Raw genomic sequence first — 5,000 nt, 5'->3', positions numbered from 1 at the left:
CACCGGAATGCTTGGCCTTGGCTTGTCCTAGCAAGGCATTGCTGGGTTGGGCTCCCTTGGCCTTTTGGGCGCCTTGGACGATGTCTTGCGAAGACCATGGGCACAAGGCCATGGCATATGGTGAGGAAAGGACCACGGTTGCCAAGGTTAGGCACCGGAATGCTTGGCCTTGGCTTGCCCTAGCAGGGCATTGCTGGGTTGGGCTCCCTTGGCCTTTTGGGCGCCTTGGACGATGTCTTGCGAAGACCATGGGCACAAGGCCATGGCATATGGTGAGGAAAGGACCACGGTTGCCAAGGTTAGGCACCGGAATGCTTGGCCTTGGCTTGCCAAAGCAGGGCATTGCTGGGTTGGGCTCCCTTGGCCTTCCGGGCGCCTTGGACACTGTCTTGGGAAGACCATGGGCACAAGGCCATGGCATATGGTGGGGAATGGACCACGGTTGCCAAGGCTAGGCATATAGAGAGGAATCGCATTTTTGCCCGGATAGGCACCGGAATGCTTGGCCTTGGCTTGCCATAGCAGGGCATTGCTGGGTTGGGCTCCCTTGGCCTTCCGGGGGCCTTGGACGCTGTCTTGGGAAGACCATGGGCACAAGGCCATGGCATATAGTGAGGAATGGACCACGGTTGGCAAGGCTAGGCATATAGAGAGGAATGGACCACGGTTGCCAAGGTTGCGCAAGTTTTGGGCATTTTTTGCCCGGATATGCCCAAGTATGCCCCGATAGGCCCGTTACGCCCCGGTATGAACGCGTATGCCCGGATAGACTCGGTATGCCTTGGGATACATGCGTATGCCCCGATAGGCTTGGTACGCCCCGATATGCGCACGTGTGCCCCAGTAGGGCTCGGTATGCCCCGGTATGTACGCGTGTGCCCCGATAGGCCCGGTATGCCCCGATATGCACACGTGTGCCCCAATAGGGGTCGGTATGCCCCGGTAGGTACGCGTGTGCCCCGTAATGCACGTTTCGCAGATCTCCCCGCATGTCCCGCCCCTATATGTAATACTTACTTACTTACTTACTTTCTTTCTTGCTTGCTTGCTTGCTTGCAATGGTTGGGAGTGCCCGGCATGCCCCGCTGCAGAGACCAAGGGCGCAATGACTTGGCACCGCGGATGCCGGGACTCCGGCACTTCCCGTGGCACTGATGGTTGGTTCCAAAGACAAAAGGCCGTGCAAGGCCACCGCACCGCGGATGATTTTGCTCGTGCTGGCGCCGTTGTGTGGCCAAAGAACATGCGCGAATGCTCGTGTCGGAAGGGTTGGTGTCCTGGCCCCGCGGGTGTCACGAATGCTCGGTTGCGAAGACCATGGGACCAGAGCCATGGCACGTCGGATGATGGCTCCAGCTGGCGCCCCGGCACTTTCTGTGGCATTGATGCTCGGTTTCAAAGACAAACGTGCGCAGTGCCAGGGGACCGCGGATGACTGCTCGTGCTGGCCCCGTTGGGCGGCATTGATGGTCGGTTGCAAAGAAAATGCGCGATTGCTCGTGTCGGGGCCCGGCAAGCCAAGGCCAAGCGAGCCATGGCACGTCGGATGATGGCTCCAGCTGGCGCCCCGGCACTTTCTGTGGCATTGATGCTCGGTTTCAAAGACAAACGTGCGCAGGGCCAGGGGACCGCGGATGACTGCTCGTGCTGGCCCCGTTGGGCGGCATTGATGGTCGGTTGCAAAGAAAATGCGCGATTGCTCGTGTCGGGGCCTGGCAAGCCAAGGCCAAGCGAGCCATGGCAACGCGGATGATGGCTCGCTAGTGCTGGCGCCGTGCACAGTGGCCTCGCACACTCGCCCTGCACGCTTCCCTTGCACGCAGCCTTGCACACTAGCCTCGCATGCGAGCCTTGCACCCTAGCCATGCAAACTAGCCTTGCACGGTAGCCATGCACACAAGCCGTGCACATTAGCCATGCGCACAAGCCCCGCACACTAGCCTTGCGCACAACCCTTGCACACAAGCCATGCACTCGAGCAATGCACACAAGCCTTGCACTCAAGCAATGCACACAAGCCCTGGACACTAGCCTTGCACACGGGCCTGGCACACAAGCCTTGGGCACTAGCCTTGCGCACTAGCGTTCCACATGAGCCTTGCACACTAGCCTTGGACACTAGCCTTGCACACAGGCCTTGCACACTAGGCATGCTTGGGCGAGCTGATCCCGCATCAAGTCGACGGGTCTAGGCATTCTTGGGCGCAGATCCCGCATCGTCTCGTCGCGTCTGGGCGCAAACACGTCGCGTCTCGTTGCGTCTTCAGAAGTCGTCGCTAACAGCACCTTTGGTTGCCACTGGTGGTTAGGCTGGTTGGTTGCGCAAACCCTATAGGAGGGTGGCATGCTGGTGGGCGTTTTTGCCCGGATAGGCACTAGAATGTGCAGATTTTGGGCGTTTTTGCCTGGATAGGCTAAGGAATGGGCATGCTTTGGGCGTTTTTGCCCGGATAGGCACCGGAATGCTTGGCCTTGGCTTGTCCTAGCAAGGCATTGCTGGGTTGGGCTCCCTTGGCCTTTTGGGCGCCTTGGACGATGTCTTGCGAAGACCATGGGCACAAGGCCATGGCATATGGTGAGGAAAGGACCACGGTTGCCAAGGTTAGGCACCGGAATGCTTGGCCTTGGCTTGCCAAAGCAGGGCATTGCTGGGTTGGGCTCCCTTGGCCTTCCGGGCGCCTTGGACACTGTCTTGGGAAGACCATGGGCACAAGGCCATGGCATATGGTGGGGAATGGACCACGGTTGCCAAGGCTAGGCATATAGAGAGGAATTGCATTTTTGCCCGGATAGGCACCGGAATGCTTGGCCTTGGCTTGCCATAGCAGGGCATTGCTGGGTTGGGCTCCCTTGGCCTTCCGGGGGCCTTGGACGCTGTCTTGGGAAGACCATGGGCACAAGGCCATGGCATATAGTGAGGAATGGACCACGGTTGGCAAGGCTAGGCATATAGAGAGGAATGGACCACGGTTGCCAAGGTTGCGCAAGTTTTGGGCATTTTTTGCCCGGATATGCCCAAGTATGCCCCGATAGGCCCGTTACGCCCCGGTATGAACGCGTATGCCCGGATAGACTCGGTATGCCTTGGGATACATGCGTATGCCCCGATAGGCTTGGTACGCCCCGATATGCGCACGTGTGCCCCAGTAGGGCTCGGTATGCCCCGGTATGTACGCGTGTGCCCCGATAGGCCCGGTATGCCCCGATATGCACACGTGTGCCCCAATAGGGGTCGGTATGCCCCGGTAGGTACGCGTGTGCCCCGTAATGCACGTTTCGCAGATCTCCCCGCATGTCCCGCCCCTATATGTAATACTTACTTACTTACTTACTTTCTTTCTTGCTTGCTTGCTTGCTTGCAATGGTTGGGAGTGCCCGGCATGCCCCGCTGCAGAGACCAAGGGCGCAATGACTTGGCACCGCGGATGCCGGGACTCCGGCACTTCCCGTGGCACTGATGGTTGGTTCCAAAGACAAAAGGCCGTGCAAGGCCACCGCACCGCGGATGATTTTGCTCGTGCTGGCGCCGTTGTGTGGCCAAAGAACATGCGCGAATGCTCGTGTCGGAAGGGTTGGTGTCCTGGCCCCGCGGGTGTCACGAATGCTCGGTTGCGAAGACCATGGGACCAGAGCCATGGCACGTCGGATGATGGCTCCAGCTGGCGCCCCGGCACTTTCTGTGGCATTGATGCTCGGTTTCAAAGACAAACGTGCGCAGGGCCAGGGGACCGCGGATGACTGCTCGTGCTGGCCCCGTTGGGCGGCATTGATGGTCGGTTGCAAAGAAAATGCGCGATTGCTCGTGTCGGGGCCTGGCAAGCCAAGGCCAAGCGAGCCATGGCAACGCGGATGATGGCTCCAGCTGGCGCCCCGGCACTTTCTGTGGCATTGATGCTCGGTTTCGAAGACAAACGTGCGCAGGGCCAGGGGACCGCGGAGGACTGCTCGTGCTGGCCCCGTTGGGCGGCATTGATGGTGTGTTGCAGAGAGCATGTGCGATTGCAAGTGTCGGCCGGGTTTGGGTTCCCTTGGGCTTTCGGGTGCCTTGGACGCTGTCTTGCGAAGACCATGGGCACAAGGCCCCGTCCTGGCCCCTTGTTCGATTCGCTCTCGTCTTGCGCTTGCTTCCAAGGTCCTCCATGACCTTCCCCATGGCCTTGCTAGATCCCCCCCATGACGCATGACCTCTGTCCGTTGATTGGTTTTGAGTGCACACCATGCCCGGCTTGGCACCGTGTTGTCGCGTGAGTGGCATTTGGATCGTGCATGCTGGTGGGCTACCTGCCAATGCGCACAAGCCTTGCACACTAGCCTTGCGCACGAGCCTTGCACAAAAGCCTTGGACACAAGCCTTGCGCACAAGCCATGCGCACAAGCCTTGGACGCTAGCCTTGCACACAAGCCATGCATACAAGCCTTGCTCACAAGCCTTGGGCACTGGCCCATCGCAGTAGCCTTGCACACAAGCCTTGCGCACTAGCTTTGGGCACGAGCCTTGCGCACTTGCCTTGGGCACTAGCCTTGCACACAACCCTTGGGAACTAGCCTTGCGCACCAGCCTTGCCCACAAGCCTTGCACACCAGCCTTGCACACTAGCCTTGCATACAAGCCTTGCACACTAGCCTTGCACACAGGCCATGCTCACTAGCCTTGGGCACTAGCCTTGCACACAGACCTTGGGCACTAGCCTTGCGCACTAGCCTTGCCCACGAGCCTTGCACACTAGCCTTGCACGCAGGCCTTGCACGCTAGGCATGCTTGGGCCAGCAGCTCCCGCATCAAGTCGGCGGGTGTAGGCACGGTTGGGCGCAGATCCCGCATCGCCTCGTCGCGTCTGGGCGCAAACCCGTCGCGTCTCGTTGCGTCTTCAGAAGTCGTCGCTAACAGCACCTTTGGTTGCCACTGGTGGTTAGGCGGGTTGGTTGCGCAAACCCTATAGGAGGGTGGCATGCTGCGGGGCGCTGGAATGCGCAGGCTTAGGGCGTTTTTGCCCGGATAG

Source organism: Tasmannia lanceolata, unplaced genomic scaffold (assembly GCF_043159265.1).
Source record: "Tasmannia lanceolata isolate RefF3 unplaced genomic scaffold, GAP_Taslan_0.1 ptg000118l, whole genome shotgun sequence".
Taxonomy (NCBI): domain Eukaryota; kingdom Viridiplantae; phylum Streptophyta; class Magnoliopsida; order Canellales; family Winteraceae; genus Tasmannia; species Tasmannia lanceolata.
This window is presented reverse-complemented; position numbering follows the sequence as displayed.